This window comes from Petromyzon marinus, chromosome 30 (genome assembly GCF_048934315.1).
Source record: "Petromyzon marinus isolate PM22_M1 ecotype Great Lakes invasive population chromosome 30, UKy_Petmar_22M1.pri1.0, whole genome shotgun sequence".
Classification (NCBI taxonomy): Eukaryota; Metazoa; Chordata; class Hyperoartia; order Petromyzontiformes; family Petromyzontidae; genus Petromyzon; species Petromyzon marinus.
The window spans coordinates 6,100,484-6,126,010 of NC_133696.1; the positions used below are offsets into that span (position 1 = coordinate 6,100,484).

Sequence of the window (25,527 nt, forward strand, 5' to 3'; positions counted from 1 at the left end):
GGTTAATGTGTGGCCCTCCAAAGGTATATGTAGGATATGTAGAAAGCCCCGGTCGGTCCCTTCGTAATGAAAATGGTTCCCCACCCCTGGTTCGTTGTCCTTCCCCCGCACCTCCGATTAGCACGGTCGGCGATGTAGGGTGCGAAAGAAGTTCAACATACATACATACAGCACATACAAGACCACCGCACATATGGGTTTAGTATCCTGATCACGTGGGTTTAACAAGTAGATCACATCGGTATCGCACACACCCAATCATATGGAGTTTAGACCACCGGTTGTTTAACACAAAGATTCCAAAGCCTTGAATTATCAATGACATGGGTTCAACAAACTCATCGCTTGGGTTTAGTATCACGATCTAGGTGGGACTTAAACCAACAGTCGCTTGTGTTTTACCCAACCCGCAACGTCATTTTAAAACAATAATTTACTCGTGGGTGTGAGCGTATACATTCCAATCGTGTGCAATGCATCCACTGTAATTACAATGATTTTTTCTTGCGTAATTCATGAACACATTTCGGCTGTGAGAATTTGCAGGGGTTGGTGTTAGACCCCAGATTATGAACCAAAAACTATTTTATTTTTATTTTACCAGGTAAGGCCCACAGAGCTATGTAGCTCTTTTTCAGAAGCGACCTGGCCACAAATGATAGCTCAACGAAGTGGCTTATCATGTGGGAATGTACAGCAGCCAAATATTTGAAATGCATGTTTCTAAATGTGGAGGGGAAAAATCGGAGGGCCCGGAGAAAATCCACATGACCGCGGGGAGAGAGAGGGAGAGACACGCAAACTCCAAATATACAGCAGGTGTCAGGGTCGGGATCGAATCCAGGACATCCTGCATACCAGGCGAGGGAGTAACATCTCTCGACAGGGCCAGGATGCCTCGTGTCACCTCGCCTCTCCGTCGAGTCCCGTCGGCACCGCGCGCGACTTTCGCGAAACCGTCGCGGGCGCGCCTTAAAAAAAAAAAGAAACCCCTCGAAATCGGAATTGCAAATGCGGACGGACGATGGACGCGGGGGCACAGAACCCCGTGTCAGGTTGAGTGAGCTGTGGACAGTGTTCATCAGACAAGAGGCGAGCCGGCCTGGATTATCCATTAATCCCTGGCACAGCTCCCAGCCACACGGGGGGGTCTTCGGCGTTAGGTCTTCACTACAGCTGCCCATGATGAGCCAGAGGTTGGACAAAGGTGGCAGGGTGGGGTGTCGCTGGTGATACGATAGCTCTTGAGGGGGGGGGGGGTCAGAGGCTGTGTAAGCACGGGGAGAGAGGATGCGCGGGGGGGGGGAGGATACACGGGGAGAGGGAAAGTACAGGGAGGATAGATGGAGAGAGAGGATGTACGTGGAGTGAGCATACATGGGGAGAGGACGCATGGGGTGAGAGAGAGAGGATACATGGGGAGAGAGCATACACGGGGGAGAGGATGCATGGGGGGGGGGGGAGAGAAGATAGATGGGAAGCGAGCGAGTAGATGCACGGGGAGGGAGCAAACATGGGGGGAAGGATACGTGGGGAGAGAGAAGGAACGGTAGAGAGCGGGGATGCATAGAGAGCAAGTGTCTCATTCGCATGATGTGGGTGGGCAGGGCCCAAACAAAGTTGGTCTGGCTTGGGGCCCAGTGCAGCCTTAAATCGGGCCCCACTCTTACGACGGTAATCCACTTAATAGTATTAACGATCTGTGTTTTGACCTGCAGACCTTACTGCGGGATAAGCCACAAATAAATATGCACGTGTATCGTATGTCAGAAGTTAAGGAGCCGTTGAGCCCGATTCGTACTCGGATGTTGGCGACCGCCGGGGCTTGTAGGCACCGGGATGCGAGGTGTGGCGGCGAGGCGCAATGCGTGTGCCCGGTTCTCCGGGTCCCTCCGGTTTCCTCCGCGCGCACCATTCACCACCTCCGCCACACATACTGCTGGGCTGGGGAGGCTGTGGTGGGTCCTGCAGCCCTAGGAGTGAATCTATCTGCACGGCGCTTATCGAGTGCCGATCGCGTCGCGTACGCGTGGGGTTTCGCCGCGTGTACGGGTCCATCCTCCCCCGCCTTCACAAACCCGCACTCACCAGCATGGTCAAATATTGGGGTGGGGGGGGTGGTTGGGGACTTCATCCAGCAGTGGATTGACGCACGTTGTTATTCAATGTACACAAGACGGCTCTTCGTGGAGGAGCGCGGAGGTACACCGAACTCGCCTGCGAGTCATCCCCGTATACTAAGCAGGCCCCCGCGGGTCAGCTTTTGTGCTCCAATTTGCCCCACATTTGAATACATTAAGCAGCGCGAGCAGATGCTGCCTTCAAGCATCTGACGGGCGAGCTTTGGATTTAAATCGGTCCGGACCTCCTTAAATAGGCATCTGCATCCGGGCGCGGGCGGTCACCTGTCAAACCCCACTTATTTTAGATTCCCTTGCGAACGTTACGGCGCCACGGAGCTGCGCTGAGACCCCGTCGCGGCTGCGCCGTGCCCGGCCGGCTCTCTCCGATCGGCTTGTCGCGAACGCACCCTAGGTCGGGTTTTGCGCCGCGCGACGGGGGGACGGTGTCGCAGCGACGAACGCGCGCGGGAAGAGCCGTGAATGTTTACGCGATTTATATCCATCCGAGCCACCGGCGTGAATTCGCTTCGTCGTCGTGTGCGACTGCACACGCCGACCCCGGCGACTTTTTCAAAAGATAACGACCGATTATTTCACTTGAGCGGACATTCGGATGTTAACGCGTTTGATCGTGACACGTGGTTTAAAAGCGTTGTGGTTCATACGTAACAATCTGTTCATTCACACCGATGGTTAAGAGCCGTGGTGGGGTTTCTCCATATTTCACGTGGTAATGTCGTGATAGGTGCCAGATTGTGATAAAAAATGATCCGTGCCTTTGATATTCCTATTTGTCATGCACTCACATATTGGTTGTTATATAGACCAATATGTATATATATAGTGTGTGCAGACATGTGACATGCTTTAATTCATTCCAATGTCAAATTGATTTTGTTTAATTAGCTTAGAGCTTAAGAGACCTATATGATACTCATTTACCAAAGTGGCCTGGGGCGAGATGTTAACTACCTCGCCTGGTATACAGGAGGTCGTGGGGTCGATCCCGACCCTGACGCCTGTATATTTTGGAGTTTGCATGTTCTCCCCGTGGATTTTTCTCCTGGGTTTTTCCCTCCACATTTAGAAACAACATCACACGTTTAGAGTATTTGGCTACTATACATTTCCACGTGATAAGCCACTTTGTTCAGCAATCATTTGTGGCCAGATCGCTTCTGAAAAAAAGCTACGTAGCTCAGTAGACCTTACCTGGTAAAATGGAGTAGTGGTTTAGTTGGGTTTAATCTGGCATGCTTAGGAAACAGGATCTCGCCACTCGCATTTGAACTCAAACTCAGCCGAGACTTTGAGCAATGCTTTCATGTTCCTCCGCCCCCTGCCACAGAAGATGCCGGCGAGAAGAGAAAAAAAACCCCAAGGAAAATGAACGGCACATTAGCTTAAGTGGCGAGAGAGGTAAAGTTACGGACTTTTTTTTTAAATGGCACTAAAAACCCACCGCTAATGGCAAAAATATCGCTCTTCTGTCTTTTTGTCGCCCGTGTCAAACAGAGGCGACGTGGCGCCGCAGGACACCGTGTCCGCGTGCGGGCACAAGTAAACTAGAAGGGCCTACGGGATGAGGCTATTTGATATTTTTTTTATTACTGCAATAACAATAATCATTATACTGACGTAAAAAAATAATAATAATGATGTTCGGCCCTGAATCAATCTCCTTCTGGATGGAGGCCACCCCCATTCGGTCTGTTATAGGTCAAGGGATTTTTTTTTGTACCATACTTCACCACGATGGTGAGTGTGGCCTGACCGGTTTGGACGTCGCTCAGCATGCACTGACGTTAACTGTGCCTGGTATTTGAACTCAGGTGGGCGGTCTGGCAGTGCAGCGTGTGTCCCATAAACTGTTGCCACCACAATGATGCCACTTATCAAAATAGAAATGTCTTCAAATCCTAATTGTACAGATTCATCTTTGTTGTTGTTATATACCAAAACAAAGCACTGAAACGCTCTACACATTCTAAATATAGTTCTTCACATTGTGTCACAGGAGAAAAAAACCACCACAATGATGTTGAGGTTTGTTTTGTATTCTTTTTCAAACCGAAATGTTTGCTGGGAAAGTTATAATTACAAAAGGAGAATGTTTGCTCCGAGCGTTTGCGTCAACGTTGGCTCTGAAGTTTGGCATTCGTGAAACTTGATATCTCGTCTTCTGATCGAGTGGGCTCAGTGATGTATACATCCCACAACAACACCGACTGCCCTTTTGCCACCCATTACAGCCAACACAGCCCACCATCCCCTACACACCCACACTTAACAACCCGTCAGACACACACACACGTCAGCGCATACACCATACCAGAAGCCTGCATCATAAAAAGAGACAAAGATCCCCCATATAGCCTTCACAGACAGTAGGAGCAAGTGCTGTTAGCGAGCACCTACGAAGGCCGGCACAGCACATGAGGTGGGTGGGTGGCCAGCACCACCCCTGGCCGCCTTTGTCTCCCCAGTGGCGATGTTCACACACTGCGCCGTTTAAGGCCGAGTCGATCCAGAGGCTTGGAGAGGCTCGGATATCGCTTGGCCGCCCATGTCAGCCGTGGCTGGGAATCAAACTCAGGTTGTGGGGCTTTGTAGCGCAGTGTGCGAACCACTGCGCCACTGTTCCCCACGACGGACGCGTGCACGCACACGCGCACATGTGCACACGCACGAATAAAACACGTGTAACCTCCTTCCTCCCTCCCTCCCTGCAGCCAGCACATGAGCAAACATGATCAATGTGCCAGGCTTTCAAACAAGTTAACCTGAACGGAGAAGGAGGAGAAAAGAGGGGACAGGATAAAGAAGACGCACGGCGTGCGACGGCTATTAAGAGAAGAAGACGAAGGCGAGGGGACATCACAGCGACGGTCGAGGACAGCGAAGTGGGCTTGGAACAGGACGCGTCGCCGGGAAGGACGACGTCCCCGTGGTGGAGATTAACGAGGGCAGAGCGGCAGCCAAAGGGGAGAGGTCGCCCGCAGCGCAGACGGGAGCGGCGGAATCGGCTGGCGCACAAGCGGACCAGCAAGGGCCGTCGCGCCGTGTGGCCGTGAGAGATGGCGACGGCGTGGGGAGGAGGATAAGATGATGGCGATGTCTGTAGCCCGCCTGCGTGTGTCTGCGTCCCTTGTGACTTGTGCCTATGCTGCGCGATTCCAAATGTGGCGAGGGGTATACGTGTGTATCGCGTCCATTGGTGCAAACAACTGCGGCGATTCCTCCAAATGTATTTGATGTACATTTAATTACTCATGAGATCATGATCAATCAACTGCTGGACGGAGGCCTGCCCAAGTCGTTGCCAACTCCTGCGGTCCTGCGATGCACCAATCCAATGCTCACACATTGAATTTGTACCGGACATCACAGTTGGACACCGGATTCCTCGAGTCTAAATAAAGATTCTGATTCTGGCCATTAGTCCTCATTGATGGAATCGTGTTGATGACAATTACTTTTATTGTCTTTGGGCATGTCGTATGGTACATATAGCGGGTATTTACAAGATAGCAATGGCACAGTGCCTACGCCACATTTTGCTATGAACCCGATGAACCGAATTTAAATTGCTTGGCCACGGCTAACATCTAAACCAACCGTCTTGGTTTCCCTCCCACGACACCAATATGTAGTAACCAGCAAGGTGATTTATGCTCAAGCAAAACCCACGACTGACACAACACGTGGAGGCACCGATTCAATTGTGGGTCTGACAAAAGGCTGTCGAATAAGATTATTATTAAATTGACAGTGCTGTGCACCGTCAATTAAATGAGCACTGCCACTCCAGAATAGCACCAGAGACGCTTCCAGGGAGACATCGGATACATAATAGATTCCCTGCATGAAAGTGGATTAGCGCAGAGGCGTGCGGTCCAAGCAGATGCAAAACTAAAATAGATGATTAATGTGTCTACTCTACTATTCAACTCCCCACGGGGACAAAAAAAAAAAACATTTAAAAAGTTACCTGCGCTCGCGTTGGACGTCCGCCGTAAATTAGGCGGAGGCACGTCTTCGATCGTGGAAAACGTTTCGCGACCAAAGTCCTCGCATTAAAAGTGAGCGTGCGTTGCGGTGCGGGCGAGCGGGCAAGCCATCGGACGAGTGAGCGAGCGAGCGAGCGGGCGGGGCGGGCGAGCGGAGAGAGAGAGAGAGCGCAAGGGCGCAGAAGCCTCTCGGCAACCACGGTCGGAGGTTTTTTTTCTGAACATTCGCACCCTGAAGAAGCTCCCACGCACGTGGAGTAACGCAAATGAAGCATCGGAGTCGGACGGCACGCTGCAGCAACTCCCCCTCCCCCCCCCCGGACGAGCGCGGCAAGGGCCGTACGGCACCACCGTGAATAAAAACCCACGCGGTTGTGTAACACTACGGTGTATTTCTTTTCCTATCCCCCTTTAAAATGTGGTTCCATTTTATTCTGCACACTCAGCAAACATGTGGCACCCCTTGACCCAGCCACCCACCCATCCACCCCACCGCACCCACCCACTCACGCAGCCACCCACCACCAAAGCCACCACACTTCCCCCCACCACCACCACCCCCCCCCCCCCGAGCACGTAGCAAAAATCTCGTGCGGCAGATAACTCGTGGGGGGGGGGGGGTCACGTGGCGTTAACGCCAACCGCTCGTCGCGCGCCCGGGGGAAGCGGGGGGGGGGGGGACTGCCCGGAACGAAAGGGGTGCGAGCCTCAGATCCGAAACGAGCCGTCATTTCAGCGGCTCAGCAGCTGCACTACATCACTCCCCTTGTCACCTGTTTATGAGCCAATTTAGCCACAATGGCCCGCGAGGACGAGGAAGAAGAAGCTGAGAGGGGGGGGGGGTAAGAACGCAATGGCGAGCGAACTACAAAGCCTCGCTGCACCAAAACCCATGAGCCCACAGCCTCTCGGGGGGGCGGAAGCGGTGGGGGGGGGGGGGTCACGAAAAAATGTGAGATCCCCCCCCCTTCCTCCTTCTCCACTCGGTACGGACAAGAACCCCAGCCTTCATCGCTCGTCGTGAAAGTCCAACCCATCGTGAACGTCCACCCTGTTGCCCACTCGACCACCACCACCACCACCTCCTCCCCACCGCTCACAACCCCCATGCCTTAACCCCCTGCCAGCCGCCATCCCCCCCGTCGCCACCTCGTTGCCACCCAGCACGATTGATCATCCAGCGGCGAACAAGCAGCGCGGCCACGCAGGCAAGACCGTGAACGCATCAAAAGGAGACGGACGGCCGTGGCGAGAGGCTGGGGGGGGGGGGGGGTTGGGGGTGGCGTAGCGGGGAGTGGGGCTATGCATTCGGCAGGGATGGGGGTTGGATGGATGAGGGATTGGGGGCGATGGGGTAGGAGGGTTGTTGGGCTGGAGAGAACACTGCCACTAGGAAGCCATCCCTGCTCCAAGCCAAACAGATCACGAACAATGGCTGAACGGTCAGGGGGCTTGCCCCTAACAATGCGCGACCACCAATTCTCTCTGCCCCCCTGCCTCCCGCTGTGCGCATGCGTGAGTGTGCGTGCGTCTGTGAGTGTGTGCGAGTATGTATGTATGAGAGTGCATGTGTGTGCGAGCGCGCGTGTGTGAATGTGTGCATGATGTAGATATCCAACTATAGGTATCGTCTTGATAGGTGCTCGCTAACAGCACTTGCCCCAACAGTCTGTGTAGGACATATGGTGATGATTGTCGTTGTAGATGCCGCTTTCACATGCCATCATTCGTCAATTAAGAATAGCCCAGTGTGCAACTGTGGTCACCAATCTCAAACCGGGGCGCGCACAGTGATAGCCCTGCTTCGAAGATTCAACAGCAGGATCTCAGGTTTTTGACCAGGCTACCCTGAAGTCATCCCACTGGCTCAGCCGCCAAACCTCGACATGAACGCAAGAAGAAGACGACCACGTGTATGAATGTGCGGTAGTAGGTGCTCGCTAACAGCACTTGCCCCAATGGTCTGTTACAAGCTACGCTGGGGGGGGGGGGGTGCGTTTCTCATGCCTGGCTGCGCAAGAAAAACGATTATTAAACGTACAAATGAATTACTAAACGGGTCGCAATTCCAGGGATGAAATGAGACCTTTATAATTGGACGGCAGCTTTTATATAAAAAAAAAACGAGGTGGGTGTGGGAGGGGTACAGATGGGGGAAGAAGTCGAAAGTCAAGTCAGGTTTTAGTTTTTTTTTGCCACTGTTGTACCGTGTGCACTTCTTGTCTGTTAGCAGACAGCGTTTCGTCGCCGGTGCATCGAGACAACGGTTTCCGTCGGAGGCACGAAGGGACAGGGCATCGACTCGGGTGCATTTCCGCCGAGCGAGAATGTAACTCAAAGCCATCGGTTGAACCCCCCCCCCCACCCCCGTTCCCCTGCCCCCCTCCCGTGAAACATATCCAAGCCGCACTCTGGAATCCAAGCGGCACAGGTGCCCACGTGGCTCGGCCCGCAGCGATTCCCAAACAAGCGTCTCGCGACAAAACCCCGCCGCATATACACAAAACGCCGCCCATTAATTTTGTTCCAGGTTCATTTTTTTTAAACGAATACGCAATTTATGTTACGGCAAAGCAGTTGCGTAAACACACGCAAAGCCCTTACTGGTTTTGTCTCGTTTTAAAGCAAAATTGTTTGTTGTGCATTACATGTAAAACAATGTGCTTGACGCAACATGCAGTACGTGTAATGCACAACAAGAAAGTCCCAGCATGTAATGCAAAAAAGGACCCTTATTCTGACAGCCGAAGCATGCTCTTGCATTACACGCTTAAGGGTGTAAGTGTTGTTTCAGTGTTCTGATAAAAGGGTGTGTGTATGTGAGCTTGTTATGTTAAGCACACAGAACCAATTTAGCTCTGTCTGAAAGGGTACAGTTCTGGTGGGGGGTGTGGGGTCAAGGGTTCAACTGAAATCAATGGGAATACGGAGCCATTAAAAATCCAGCCCCAGGAGGATCGGTCGTTATTTACCAAGGACGCGCGCACGGTGACAAAGACAAAGATCCCCCGTATAGCCTTGACAGGCCGTTGGGGGCAAGTGCTGTTAGCGAGCACCTATGGAGGCCGAGACGGCACACGACGGGGTGGATGGTCAACACCACGCACGGCCGCCTTTGTCTCCCTTGAGGCGATGTTTACACACCGAACGAGGCACTCGTTTGAGGCCGGTTCATATAATCGTCACCGGAGTTGGCCGTGAGCTGGAATCGAACTCGGGTCGCCGAGTTCGTAGTCGAGCTCGCTAACCGCCACACAAACACACAAATGTATAAATATATAAGATATACACACGTGCAAAAGAAAACATACGCGCATGCACACACAGAGCAACGTAGCCAGCCTGACCAAACACATCACAGCAAGCAGCGCTGTCGCGTGTCACTGGACGCAAACCCCCCCCAACCCCCCGAGAGTAAAAACTCAGAGAGAGAAACAAAGGGACTGTCCATAAATGACGTCACGCGATTGTGGACGATTTTTGAAAGTAGAACGTGTTGTCTATATTTGGTTTAACACGTAGGCTTTCGCGACCAATATTATTCATAGTAAAGGTTTTTGGGTTAGATCGCGTTTATTTATAAATGTGTCGTAACCCTCCACCACCCGACACGGCCAATCAGCAAAAAAAGTGTCACGTTGACAAAGGACAAATAATTCACTACTTCAGCCCACCGGTGTGTTGAAGAGTTAATCCACATTTACAGTTTGAGTACGACGTTTCGCTGGTAAATACTTCCAGCATCATCGGGCAATTCACCATTCTGGTGGCGAATTGCCCGATGATGCTGGAAGTATTTACCAGCGAAACGTCGTACTCAAACTGTAAATGTGGATTAACTCTTCAACACACCGGTGGGCTGAAGTAGTGAATTATTTGTCCTTTGTCAACGTGACACTTTTTTTGCTGATTGGCCGTGTCGGGTGGTGGAGGGTTACGACACATTTATAAATAAACGCGATCTAACCCAAAAACCTTTACTATGAATTGTCTATATTTATTTAAAGTTGTGTATTTTCACGTGACGTCACATTTCTCACCCCCCCCCCCACCCCTCGTCACACATCGTTACAAATGTCTGACCCCCCCGCCCCCCCAGGTGCGTAACGTCATTTATGGACGGCCCCAAATTCACGAACTGCGCGTTGGCAGCGCCTGGCAACTGAAACATGAATTAGTGGGATGACTTTACGATTTAAAGCTTTCGTGACTGCAAGGATTCATCGTCTTTGGTTCTTTCGGTAAAGTCACGTAGAATGAGAATAAAATAATAAATTGATAAAATAAAATAACACAATAATATTCTCACGACGTTTCGGCCACAACACAAGCGGCCTTCATCAGGTGAAGGGGACGAGACTGTCTGGAGGACAGCGCTGGAGTGCTGGAGTGCTGTCCTCCAGACAGTCTCATCCCCTTCACCTGATGAAGGCCGCTTGTGTTGTGGCCGAAACGTCGTGAGAATATTATTGTGTTATTTTATTTTATCAATTTAGTGGGATGACGTTTGTGGGCAGCGTCTCTTGTTTAATGCCTGCATTGCAACTGGCAAAAGCGGCCCGTTCCTTTATTTTGTCTCTGCAAAAAAAGAGACGGGTTCCTGAAACGTCAGCCTGTTCCAATTCGTTTTTATTCTTCTCCTTCTGTTGTTGTTGTAACGCAGGTGTTAACCACAAAAGTGGTGAGGTTTTTGTTGTCGTTGATAATAGCACGGGAAATGCGTGTCCGACCCGGTGGTTAAACTGTAATTACAATTACAGCAATCATTTGTTAGATATGGGCAGCTAAGCAGTTTTGAGCCTGGATAAGCGCTTGGATGGGCAACCACAACGCACAAACAGGGTAGCCACAGAGCGGCGGGGCTACCCAGCGTGAGCAGCAGAGGGCAGTGCAGCCAATTCCATTGTTGTACTCTACTCCCGGTGCCCCCCGTGGTCTCCTATGATCCCCGCCTGCACCAACCAGTATCGGGACCATCGGCGTGGAGGAGGCCCTCGTCCTCGTCAAGCAGTGGATTGACAAACGGAATGCACACGTGAACGTCGGCTTAAAACAAAAAATTACACCGTTAGGTTAACTATGAATTACACGGTTGTGTGTTAGTTACCCAAGGTACGATGTATTTTTTTGTACGCGTTCATATGGGCAGACATCAATGAAATGCCCCCCTCTGAAGTGCCAGCAATGAACATTAAGCCACAATCTAAGGCCACAACACAAAGTGCCCTTCGTGCTGGCACCGAATCCCAACAGCAAGCCGAATGAACCAACAACTGAATTCCATACGGCCCGTGGGGCCTAACCCACATCGAAACGGCCCGCACGCAACACTTGTCCATCCACCGGAAAGCATCGTAAACGCTGCACTAATCGGGGCCTAGAGGTGAATAGTTTCCAACCTGGGCTAAATAAATAATTCGAGCACCGGTCGCTTCTTTCACTGCGAGAAAAGCGACCGGGTTTGTGTGTTGTGGCCCTCCACCAGAAGGCATCTCAAAAGTCCTATTTACCCCCCCCCCCCGCCACAACTCCCCCAAGTACTGGCCAAAACCAAAAAGCAACATCGCCACCCACTGGGAGACGACAACCGTCTGTGAAACGTCGTACCTTCGCGATAGCCTTGCGCGCATTTAAATACGTTGCGAATATCAAATGTGATGACACTGGAGTAATTACCCCCCCCCCCAAAAAGGGCTTTGCGAACCACCCCTCCTGGCTGCCCGAAGCTTAACGCCAAACTGCCTCTCCCCTCTCCCTCTGGGTGCCGTGTGGAGGGGGCGGAGGCGTGGTGGTGGTGGTGGTGGGGGGCACGGGAGGTGTGAACGGATGTATCGTTTTGCTTCGCCAGGAGGACAATAAATAGCCAGAGACGAAGCCACCTGCTTCGGGGGCTCGACCTGCCGGGCCCACTTGGAGCAGCTGAATTGGGGGGGGGGGGTTTAAGGCACAGGCGTGGGGGGGGGGGACGTCGGTGTGACGTTAAATAAAAACAGCCGCAGGCAGGCCCGGCGGTCGGTGCACTCGGGCCGGGTCCAGGGGCATGCGACCGCGTCAGTTTCAAACTAAAGTCGCGGTTAAAGAGCCTCGTGAAAATTACCCACGACTGAATAATGCAGCGACAAGGCGATGATGAGGTTGACGAACGGCGTGGCAGGGCAGACGAGGAAGTAGAGAGGCGGGAGACCGAGGGTGAGATAAACGTAAGGTGGTGGAACGAGACGTCACGAGGATAGTGTGGACGTGGCTGACTCGAGAAAGAGTTGCACGATAGAATCACAACGGAGAAAGATAATTGAATTCCCCATGCAACATTGGGACGTGTGGCTTAGAAGATGACCTCTTGACTAAAATGTCACTATGCAACTACGATTATCCCTTCTTAAAGGGGTGAGCGCTCACACGCGCACACATCATCTGCCACGATATATTCATTGCCGATGCCTTCCCCAAAACATAATCTCTCATGCAACATCTCCTGCACATGAGCTGACCGGTGATGAAGACTCATGACAGAGTTACAACCAAAGGACGCAACACATGCCATGCACACATGTATATAAAAGACAAGAACCACCAACCCCCCCCCCCCTAGTGCTGCTAATCGATATAATCTACAACACTATATTCAATACACATATGCAATATAATACAATGGCACACACACACACCACTCCCGAGACTAAAACTAGACGAACATTCAAATGCAGGTCTCTCCTGAAAACAAACTCTGAGACTTGGCAGTTCGCATAAATGACATCATTATTTGGTTATACAACGAGAAAAAAAACCCCAGAATGAATCCCAATGGGCTGTGCCACCTGATTAAGGGACACTCAGACCGTGAAACGGGATCTGGGGCTGACCTACACAAAGCGCGTTTTGCGCACCGTCAATAAACCGAATACAAATAGCACCGCCGTCGTCGACATCAAAAGCCCTTCTGCTGACAAACACATCGTCTCTCTGATACGCGTATTAAATTGCCGTGTCCTCGTGTGTGTGGGCGCGCGTGTGTGCAGTGGTTAGGTGCCCGCTGACAGCACTTGCCCCAACAATCTGTTAAGCCTATACGGGGGACCTTTGTCTTTGTAATTGTTAACGCGCTGCGCTTCGAACCCGAAAAACCGATTCGATTCCCGCTCACGGCCAACAGCGGTGACGATTATTTGAACCGGTCCTGGGCCTCCCCTAGGTCGACTCCGCCTCAAATTCGTACCTATGGAGACAAAGGCGGCCGGACGTGGTGCTGGCCAACCCACCCCCCTCGTGTGCCGTGCCGGCCTTCATAGGTGCTCGCTAACAGCACTTGCCCCAACAGTCTGTTAAAGGTTTACATAACTACAGCTGGCGAGCGGTAACGTAGTGCTCGGCGCGTTGCGTTGTGAATTAAGCGGCGCGGCCCGAACGATCAATTCCCGGTCATGCCTCGACATAGGTGGCGATTATGCCCAATACATTCTGGAGCCTCCCCCTCGAGGTCCACTCAGCCTTAAATGTGCACCTGGCGCGGTGTGTAAACAACATCGGCGCTGGGTGGTGAGACAAAGGCGGTCGGGCATGGTTTTGCTGGTCCACACGTGCCACCTCGTGCGCTGTAACCGGCCTGAATTTGCGTGCTACTCGCCGACAGCGCTCGCCCCAACGGGTTGTGGTGGGTGCGTGGGAGGCCTTCATCCAGCAGTGGATTTAACACAGATATAAGATAACGACGTGCAGCGGCGTCTTACGCGTACACGGATGACAAACACTGCCCGGACGAGATTGCGCATTTGAGCAAAGACGCCATGGTCAGCCGTGATCATATCCACTACCGGATGAAGGCCACCATCATCCCTCACGACCTCGCTATGCATTAAACCCAACCCTGAGAATCTACAGATTTAATCATGTAACGTGTAGATTCAAAAAAATATATAACACCTAAAATTACTCTTCTAAGTGCTTTAGCAGTTTTTTTTGTTGGTCTGCAATACATATACAATGAAAAACGTGTCCGTCGCTAGGGTTTGAACTTTCAAAGAGTTTAAAATTCAAAGTGCGGTTACATTTATAATTTAAACAAAAGTCTGCCCGTTTCATTACGGCCACTCAGTGGCAGTACACATCACACGATCAATTTACATGCAAATTGAGCGAAGGCGAGACTGCTACTTCGTACTATGTTCAGAAGCAAGGCAGAAACACCAAATAACACACCCCCCGCCCCTCCAAAACACAGGAGCCCAAATAAGTAACGCATTTTTTTTAGTAATTTGCCCACTATATATTTTTTAGATGTCTGTGCGAGAGACAATATTGGAGTGTGTGAGACGGGGCTGTCTGTGTGTGTGTGTGGGGAGCGGTAGTGTAGTGGTTAGCGCGCCGCTCTACGAACCTTGCGACCTAAGTTCGATTCCCGCTCACGTCCAACACCAGTGGCGATTATTTGAACTGGTCCTGGACCTCCCCTAGGTCGACTCCGCCTCAAATTAGTACCTGGTGCGGTATCTAAAAAGATCACCACCGGGGGAGGCAAAGGCGGCCGGGCGTGGTGCTGGCCACCCACCCCCTCGCGTGCCGTGCCGGCCTTCATAGGTGCTCGCTTACAGCACTCGCCCCAACAGTCTGTTAAAGGCTACACGGGGGATCTTTGTCTTTGTGCGAGGTCGTATGTGTGTAAGTGTATTGAGAAACTGCGTGCGATATAGTAGAGAGAAGCTGCACTGTGTGCGCGTTCGATACTGAGTGTGTGTGAGATAAAACTGTGTGTGTGAGATAAACTGTGTGCGTGCGAGTTGGGAGTTCCTGTGTGCATGGGGGCTAAAACTTGTGGCGCATGCCTGTGTGACTGTTCATGTGCAAGAGACAGTCTGTGTGAGTGAGCAAGGCAGACTGTGTGTGACAGCCATACTGAGACTGAAAGCGAAACTGTGTGAGCCAGACAGAGTGTGTGTGTGTGAGAGAGCCTGACCGAGTGCGAGCGAGCCAGACCGAATGTGTGAACACAGGAGCGAGACCGCGTGTGCATGCACAAGCACACAAGATAGCAATTAAAATACCACTCGCAACAAATGTAAATCGAAATCCCCTAATAAAAAGAACCTACGCGGCTGCACTGCGCGAGCCAACCAAGTTAATCCTCACCTGAGAACGGAGTTGAAGAAGAACCACGAAACTCTTCCCTCGTCCCTCCTCCTCCTCCTCGGTGGTCACCGGACGCGGCGCATCGGACGGTGAGCGCGAGTCACGTAAGTCTCCGGGCCAATGCCTCGCTCGCAACGCTGATGTACTGCTGCTACTGCTGCTTGCTTCTTCTGCTGCTGCTGCTCCCAGCAGACGATGAGGAAGGAGGAGGAGCAGACGTTGGGGTGGGGGGGGGAAGATCGCTTCCCTCTCTCACTCAAAAACTATCTCGCTCAACCTCCCCCCCCACCTCCACCACCGAACCCCACAAAGCTCCCTCCCCGACGCCTCTCGCACTCCTCGTTCTTGCGATGGTTGGCGGACTTCTCTCGCGATTAAAGTGATCGCGACATTCCACGGGATGAGGAGGTGAGGGGGGGGTGCCCTCGGTCCCTGATCCTGCGGCGACAGTTCCAGGACGCACACAGAGCGAGGTGGTGGTGGTGGTAGTGGTGGTGGCGAGGGTGGCCCCTTGACCGTACAACAGTCCCACACACACACACGTCGGGTGAGCTTCTGTGTCACGCTGGGGGGGGGGGGGGCTAGCTTCGAACGAGGTGGGTCGGTGACGGAGGGGGGTCACACGTCAGACGGGACGCAGCGCGCCCCTCTCTCTCTCTCTCCACGTCGGCAGCCACGGCACCGTGCAGCCCGCACGACGCCTCGCTTCTTCCTCCTCCTCCTCCTCTGCGTCTTCCCTTATCCCGTCTGCGGCGAGCGCGCACAGCTTTGGCCAGCGGGAGCATCTCCACGAGCGCTCTTATAGGGGGGGGGTGTTTAAATAACCCCGATGGGGTCCGTGACTCGCGTCGCGGCCTTCCCATTGGCCCCCGACGCGGCCAAATGCTCCGCCTGTCGCGTTGGTGAAGAAAAAAAAACCTCCCTCCCCCACACTCTCTCGTTCACCCTCCCCACCCACCGCCGGCTTCCCCTCCCCTCCCTCCTCCTCCTGCTCCTCCTTCCCTCTCCGTCGCCTCCCTCTGGGTGCCCTCCACACACCAGCTGGCAACTCAGCTGTGCCTGCTGCTGCTGTTCTTGTGGATTGGCCTGAATGGCATGGATTCGGTCAAGCAGACCACGCCCAGCACGCATATGCATAACACAGCTCTCATCATCTCTCTCGTCTCGCTTGCCCTTCCTCTCTGTGTGTGTGTGTGCCCTCCTCCACTCTCCACCATCAACAACACCTCCTCCCCCACCACCTCCTCCTCCTCCTCCCTGCCCTGAACCCTATTCAAAGCCACGAACTGGCCAGTCTGTCAGTGTCTAGACTCTGATTTGCAAAAACACAATGACCACGGTGCCAAATATGTATAGGTTGCGTATTGCACAGTGCCCACATGGTTTTTTTTTTTAAATTGTGGTTTGAGACAATGGGCTCCACTCTCCGCGCGTGTTACCTCTTTCTCTCCTGCCAAGTCGAAATAAACATCGCACACAGAAGCGGCAATTCTGGGGGTTTTCACCCAAGCACTGAGACCACCACTGTCTAGAATCCACACCTCCTCCTCCTCCTCGTCTTGGGCGATGGAATACACGCGATTGCTTAGATGTTCTACTTTTTTTTTAAAAGCACACGTTGTCATAGAAACCGTACTCTTAAAAAAAAACAATAGGAATATTTCGAGTATGTTTTTGCACAAATTGCTGCTGAAATATTTTAGAAAATACATCCCCCCCCCCCCAACCAATAAATAACCCTAAATGCACCCGGAAATAGTTTGATTACGGACACTAAGCTGACTTTAAGCCTGGTTAGGATTTGGATAATACCTGGTGTTGACGCTGCAAAGGTAGCCAGAGATGCCAGTATAACAATGGATTATTGAATCCATCTATGTGCAACTCTGAGCGTTACCCCCTCATACCGCGGCAGTTTCCTTCGGGCTCTCCGGCTTCCACCCACACGAAGCCAAACTCTCATTCACAGAAATGGCTCCAAATGTCCCATTGCGGGACCCTCCTTAAAACGAGTCTTGAGACGATGTGAGGCTTTCCTGGGTAAAACCATCATCATCAGTCCACTACGAGATGAAAGTAAAAAAATAAAGGGCAATTTTTGTTAAAATGTATTATTTTCATTCCTATTAGATGTTTAATTATAATATGAACTGCACAGGTGAATACAAAAAAATGTGGCACGGCTTTTGATGTGGAGCTCTGGCAGACGGGGCAATAAATAAATAAATGGTGTGAGATGCGTGCCAGTGCATGTGGATGGAAATCAATTAGAAGGCTTGCCCGAGTTACACAGAAAAAAATTGGCACCAAGGTTTGAAGTCTGTGATGGCAATTTTTTTTATTTGCGTCTCTCAAACTGGCCTCGGTTTCATATCAATTGTGAAGACATTGTCAACATTATCGTCACGTGTCATCGTCATAATCTTCGGCCATGATCTATCCACTGCTGGATAAATGCCTCTGCGTGCTTGCTGTGCAACAATCTCCATCAATCTGTCCCTCTAGCTCACCGCACGCGAGCCGATTTCATCACTCAATTTATCGCGACCCTCCAACGACAACCGAGAGACCATTTAGGTAGCAGAACCATTTCGATTGACAACAAAAAAAATCTCAACACGTTCATTCACAACACGGGCCTGAAACGATAAGAAATATATACGATAGGCAACGTTTCAGGTAAATGGCCTTTCCTCGTCCCAGAGAGACAATACATTTGTCCTCCACCCCCAGCATTATTGACGAATGCAGAGTTTGTGTTACTTGTGATTCTGCACCACTGGCCGTGCAGTATCACGGAAATACGAATTTCATTGGAGACCTGGAACACAAACAAGATGAAGTGTATATTATTCCATGCCCTTACCAGACTAAATATTTAGTGAACACAAAAAAAACACCGTAAATGTTTGTTTAAAACCGCAAGCATCCTTGCCTAACTCAGACACCAAACGGGAACGGAAACGTATTTCCATCTATCTCAGGATGAGTCGTTAAATTGATTTGTTTGTTTGTTTTAAACCCGTAAAATGAAGGTAAAACACAATACTCTTTCGAATACATACGTTTTACGAGTTAAATTTAGTCATAAAAGCCGTGACACAGCTGGCACGCGTTGTGAAATCTCAAGGGTCCGCGTTATCAGCTCTAACCAACCTCGACAAAGGCTGCCAAATTATTATAAATACGGCATAAAAGAGTCTGCGGGATGGAAGCTGCAGTGGTTATGTAACGGTTAGCGAAACTGAACTCGAAATCCAGAGGTCACCGGTTGAACCGATTTGATCTCCTGCTGCCACACTCGAAGACATTGGCAAGATGAGTCGATTGGCAGGTGGTGTGTGGTGAGCTCAAGTGTGGTGGGTGCTCCCACATCGTCCACGATGTCCGACCAGCGTGAAAGAGTAGGCTGAAAAGCACCTTCCAGAGGAGCCCCTTCCACCAGCAGTGACGTTGGCAAGTGATTACAGGGCGGCACCTTTAACTATTTAAAACACTTTCATCAAACAGTACCATCTCCACTGCTGGCCCTGAGCCAGGGATAGAAATTCCTCATTGCGATGGCAGGGGCCAGTCTCCACACCGGTTAATGACTGTTTACTGCCAATAAAGCGGTACTGATTTTATTGACCGCGGGAGAGATGATGGGTTGCGTTTGACCCCTGACCGGGATTTGAACTCGTGCCAAACAAAGAGTATGCCTCATCATCATCACCAACTATTATCTATCCACTGTTGGATGAAGGACTCTCCCAAAGCCCTCACCATTTCTCATTGTCTCTTGATGCCATAATGGAACGTACAGCGACTCGATTCCCGATTCACAAAAACGAAGGAGGAGGCATCACCATCGCCACAGCGACGATCCACCACTCCGCTACTCCTGACACAGTCATCTGGCTCATCAACCACCTTATTAATTTTCGATTTAAAGCTTTCGTGACTGCAAGGATTCATCTTCTTTGGTTCTCTCGGTAAAGTCACGTAGAATGAGAATAAAATAATAAATTGATAAAATAAAATAACACAATAATATTCTCACGACGTTTCGGCCACAACACAAGCGGCCTTCATCAGGTGAAGGGACGAGACACTCCAGCGCTGTCCTACCAGACAGTCTCGTCCCTTCACCTGATGAAGGCCGCTTGTGTTGTGGCCGAAACGTCGTGAGAATATTATTGTGTTATTTTATTTTATCAATTTATTATTTTATTCTCATTCTACGTGACTTTACCGAAAGAACCAAAGAACACCTTATTAATGTAAGATCACAGCTGTTACTCTGGTTCTCAGTCGTAACACGTGTATACTGTTAACAAGCACGTGGGGTTTTATGAAAATAAGTAGTTGGACTCACGTTCCCAGGCTTAATTTACGTTTCGATGATTTACCTTCTAAAAAAAAATCTGCCCGTGTTTCGCACGGGTGAAGAACCAAATGCCCTACATCAACATCAGGCACACAAAGAAGAAGTAACAATATAATTCCATCGAGCTCATGCACACCAATCCGATCTGATCTCATCGCTCCATCTCCGCGGAGGACGTCCTGCTGGTGGGGCGGGGCGGGGGGGCGTTCCCTTTTCCTTCCTTCGGGACTTGCCCGAGAGGATATCTGCTGTCCGAGGTGAGATGAAGCGAGGTGAGCGACCTCTCCTAAAACATTACAACCGTCTGGTCACACAGCTACCGCTCGCTGGCCACATTTTCACACTGAAACCGCCTTCGTCCATATCGTATATTGATGACAGTGGGGGGGGAGGGGGGGGAGCCGTGCATTTCTGCCAGGGCGGCTCAAAAAGGAGAACAAAAATTGAGTTAATCATTGGCGTCCCTTTGTGACCAAAGAGTACTTTGAGTTCTGAGATCAGCACTTCGGCCACTGTGTTGTCTAAAAATACAGGGCAGAGACACGCTTTGCAAATCAAGGGGGGTATCCTTACTCGCGAATGGTTCCGGCGGTTAATGGTTTATTGTTTAGCTTGAAGACAGAATCTGTGAAGTTATTCCTCCCCTCCGCCTCACCCACTTGATCACCCGCACTGTAGCCTGTGGCACGTGACCTACCGGTCAACTAGCTATGGCGTACCAAGGATAACTGCTGGGTGGACAAAGGTGGGGTGGTGGAAGGGGGGCCATATCAGAAGCCTGCTCCACTATCTTGATTTGAAGCTTTCGTGAATGCAGGAATCCATACTCTTTAGTTCTTTCGGTAAAATCACGTGGGTAGAAAATCAAATGTAATAAATCACGACGTTTCGGGCGCAACACAAGCGTCCATCATCAGAAAGCATGTGATTTATTTTATCTTATACCTACGTGACTTTACCGAAAGAACCAAAGAGTATTGCTCCGCTATTAAAACGTCTGCCTGCGGGAGATCAAATCGTTAGCGGTGATTCATCTTCTTGGTTCTTTCGGCAAAGTCACGTAGAATGGAAATAAAATAATAAAAAAATAAAACATAATGAAAAATAAAATTCTCACGACGTTTCTGCCACAACACAAGTAGCCTTATTCAGGTGAAGGAACAGAACTATTTCCATTCTACGTGGTGACTTTACCGAAAGAACCAAGAAGATGAATCCCTGCAGTCACGAAAGCTTTTAAATCGAAATCGTTATCGGTGACTTCTGGATTGCGAGTTCCGCTGCGCCGCTCACCGCTACCCCAAGGCAGTGTGGGAGTGCTCCTCTCCTGTCACGACGTTCAATCCACGCGACTACTCTCGCTGCCGACTGAGCCTGGCTGCTCGTGCGCTTGCCGTGTATTTAAAGCGTCTGTCGTTGCAATAAACCACAATTTGTCATCTTTTTGAAGGTGAAAAGGAAAAAAAAAAGAAAACCACCGACTCGAAAATACCATGACGAACATTCTCATGTCAGGCCACCTTCTATAACTGCCCTAGGTATACACACTGTGTTTTGAGTTTCCCAGTTGTGCCCATCCGAGAACATATCTTCATATCTGAGGCCAGCTATGCAAGCCTTCTAAATTACGTCCTCATGAGAATGGAGGCGTGCGTATGCCTGGAAGTAACCCGAGACAGACACAGGAACAAAGACGTGGATAAGAGAAGATTCGCCGGATAGAGACACCGTGTTCATTGTGAAGAAAACTAAGTGGGCTTGTATGCATGTATGTTGAACTTCTTTCGCACCGTACGTAGCCAATCGTGCGAATCGGAGGTGCGGGGAAGGACAACAAACTGAACACAAACAGCAGGCTTGGGCAGGACGCGTCCGCTACGTCAGACGATGATGGCCTACGCTGGAGTCTAACGACGGAATAATACATTTTGTAAAATGTAATTTACCAGGCAAAGCTCACTTTTTCAGAAGCGACCTGGCCACAGGTGATAGCTCAACAAAGTGGCTTATCGGGTGGAAATTTAAGCAGCCAAATACTCTAAACGTTGATTCAAAAAGTGTGGAGGGAAAAACCGGAGGGCCCAGGGAAAAATCCACACGACCGCGGGGAGAGAGACCGTGTCAGACTCCAAATATACAGCAGCAAGCGTCAGGGTTGGGATTGAACCCACCGACCTCCTGCATTTCAGGGGAGGTTGTTAACATCTTCTAGCCACCGTGGCGCCCCAATAATAAGAGCCAACAAAGAGAAACGCGCCTGACAGGACGTCCACAGCGGTGGATGTCGACAGCTGGGGGAAGTCCTTCCTCCAGCAGTGGACATATCACGGCTGCGGATGATTATACGAAGCTGCCTATTGCTCTGCATTTGATAGGACTGCATGAGTCACGTTCGGTCGCGTTCACTTACGATTGGCTGCGTTCTCTCATCGGGAACGACGCTAAGCGCGTTCTGCACAAATCTAGTTTTGTTTCTGCTGAGAGGGAGAGAGAGAGAGAGAGAAAAAAGTTGTTTACATTTTTTTTCACGGTACATTGCACGTGTTGCACTTTGTCTCTCTCGAGGTTCACGTTTATCACCTTATCGCTTGTAGCTGCCGTTTCGCAAAGCCGCGCGTGCGCGCCGCACACACGCGAGTGCGTAACATCCCGCGCGATTTAAAAGCGAATTGTCGAGGCTGCCCGTTAATTCGGCGATTTATCCGCTCAGCTCACGGAGCCGCGCTTCGTTGGCGGAAAGCGGGCCCAACGCTCCGGGTCGCTCGCGCGCGCGCGCGTGCGAGTACAGACACAAATATCTCCTCCGTGTAGCTTTAACAGACTGTTGGGGCAAGTGCTGTTAGCGAGCAGCACCTATGAAGGCCGGCACAGCACACAAGGGGGTGGGTGGGTAGCACCACGCACGGCTGCCTTTGTTTCCCCGGTGGCGATGTTTACACACCGTATCAGGTACTTTCATTTGAGGCTGAGTTGACCTTGAGAAGGAGGCCCAGGACCGGTTCAGATAATATCCACCGGTGTTGGCCGTGAGCGGGAACTGGACTGATCCTCGGGTTCATTTGTGCAGCGCGCGAACCCGCTACACTACCGCTCCCCATACGCGCGCGAGTGCAGACACACGCGCGCACACACACGCGCGCACACACACACACTCGCGTGGTCCGTGACCTTGTTTTACATTCTGTGCGCGCAGACTGCCAAAATATGAGATGGGACGATAGTTTGGCAATGGTGCATCGCGGTGCGGGGCCGCGCCACCCAGCGCGACCGACTTTGATAGAAGCTTTCGCCCGACCGGTTGGACCGAGGGCGAAATGGTTTATCAGCCTCCCCGCAAGGGCGGCGCCAGGTGAGTTGCGGGCGATCTTCCACCACTCGCGCCTCCTTCGCTTCTACGCACGAGCTCATCATCGCTTTCGAGCGTGCGCCTGGCCCCGGGCAACGCTTCTCCGTAACAATGCAGAGGGAGGTTGTCTATAATATTACTCATTTTTATTCACGTTGAGTCGAACGCGGTCCCATCGTCTAGATGGGGAGTCAAATTCACGGAGATTTCTTGCTCAAATCGTGCCCAACCTCATGTTCACAGCCCCGAGCCGATGGTAGTCACTCCACATTCCTATGGTAGTATCCGTAAGACAACCACTGTTGACTTCCCCACAAAAGCGATATTCATTTGATCCATCTCGGGGGGGCGGGGGGAATATTGGACTCGCCATGTATCACGCAAACTTCGGTGGTCATCCTCACAGAAGCGGATTTTGGCTGCTGGCCATCGAACAAAGGCGGTGGTCACCGCATCGCGCGGCGCTTTCAGATGCGCTTCTTGCGGCCGTCTGGAACGCTCTTCTTTCCGATATTAGGAAGCCACTGCAGCTGTGCACTTTTAAATCATCCAGATTGAAAACTCATTTATTTTAGAACTGCTTTTTGTGTTCTCCCCCCCCCCCCCCGCCCGCAACCTCTGATCAGCACGGTTGGCTACGTATGGTGCGAAAGAAGTTCAACATACATACGCACAGACGTGATGACTCTGCTTTGTATTTGCTGTAGCTCTACAGAGGCACCTTCCATCCCAGATGACTTTCGGTGGAGGTAGGGGGGGAGGCAAGCGACAACGAAATTCGATCGGCGAACGGCGAAGTCCCCAAATTTCGTGTTCCAACCGACGGCCACGAATGCGAACGACGACGATTGGAAGCAAGTTGCATCCGGCATCATTGGGCATCATCGGGCGATTTTGCCGGATGATGCTGGATGTAATTACCGGCGAAACGTCGCAGTACTCAAATTGTAAATGTTGTGGATTTTACTCTCCAGCACACAACCGGTGGGCTGAAGTAGCAACTAAATTGGCACGTTTTGTTTACGTGACAAACCTTACTAATTTGGGCTGCGTCGCGGTGGTGGCTGGTTAAACGACACATTCATGATACTTACGCGATCTAACCACTGACAAAAACGACGTTACGGATATTACGTCGCGAGGGAGCCTACGTGTCAAGCTAACAACAAATGAAAAAGGGAACTTAGAAAAAAAAAAGGAAATTAAACGGAGACCCCCGCAAACATTTTCAAAAAGCTACCCCATCAGTGATTTTGATCTTTAAAAAATAATAATAACGAGCCTCCGTCCAGTGGAGGCTGGCTGCAGTTAATATGCAACCCGAGTGGCATGCTGAGCAAATTGAGGCTTCGTGGGGGTCCTCTTGTTATTTGCAGAGGCTGTGTACTAAGCCGGGACCATGCTGCACCCACGCACACGCACGCCTCACAAAGACAAAGACCCCCCGTGTAGCCTTCACAGACTGCTGGGGCAAGTGCTGTTAACGAGTAGCGCCTACGAAGGCCGGCGCTGTGGCACACGAAGGGGTGGGTGGCCAGCACCACGCCCGACCGCCTTTGTCTCCCCCAGTGGCGATGTTTGCTACACACCGCACCAGGTACTCATTTGAGGCTGAGTCGACCTCGGGGAGGCCCAGGACCGGTTCAAATAATCGCCACTGCTATTGGGCGTGAGCGGGAATCGAACTTTGGTTCGCCGGGTTTGCGGAGCAGCGCGCGCTAACCGGGACCTTGCTGCACTCACCCACACACGCACACACGCACACACACACGCACACACACACGCACACACACACGCACACACGCACGCACACACACGCACACACACACGCACACACGCACGCACACACACACGTGCAACGCGGAATTGTGCCCCATAAATTCTTCGCTTTTAAATTGCACATGCCTCACCAGTAAGGATTCCCACACTTAGGCGTAGGCATGTGTGGGGGTGTTTTTTATGTCAGTATTTAAACTACCAGGTGTGCCATCACCTGTGGTGGTGGCGGTAGTGGTGGCTGTACGGACGGGTAGATGGAATGACAGAGAGACAGATGCAACTATAACATTGACAGATGAATACACGTCCAGACACATGTGCAGACAAATAAACTAATAGCCATCAGAGTGGACAAATACACCATTGTACTGATAGGACGACATACAGACAAATGGACAGGTGATTGGACAAACTTGCAGACGGACAAACGGACGCACGAGTGGACAGACACATATGCAGACAGACAGATGAATATACGAAAAGCAGATGAACACAAATATGCTTTGGTCAAGGAGATGGACATACGGATAAATGGACAGACCAATGGACGGATGTGTGTCTGTCTGTCTGGTGCGCAGACGCGTGGACAGACGGACGGAATAACGGACGGACAGGTGGATGGACAAACGGATGGACAGACACTCGACCTACACACCTGTGCGCACGGTGAAACGCGATATTCCAAACCGTCGCCACAACGACTACGCTCTAACGCATCGCTCCAACGGGACGGGGAGCAGCCCCTGCCACCCCCCCCCCTCTCCCTCTTTCCCAAAG

The 25,527-nt window shown here is 51.2% G+C and overlaps 1 protein-coding gene across 5 annotated transcripts in view; it reads right to left on the minus strand.

Annotated features, from left to right (window-relative positions):
- The window catches only part of LOC116947514 (prickle-like protein 2), a 223,020-nt gene that overhangs the window by 35,566 nt on the left and 161,927 nt on the right, over positions 1-25,527 (minus strand). Inside the window, exons 1-2 of one of the 5 annotated variants that reach the window (XM_032963347.2) lie at positions 15,257-16,138; positions 3,336-3,462 (exon numbers count right to left, since the gene is read on the minus strand). The exons of 3 other annotated variants lie outside the window; for them this stretch is intronic. The gene's annotated coding sequence lies outside the window, so the exon portion shown is untranslated. Of the gene's footprint in view, positions 1-3,335; positions 3,463-15,256; positions 16,139-25,527 lie in introns of those variants that run through there. One more of the 5 variants, XM_032963345.2, reaches the window with a different exon arrangement.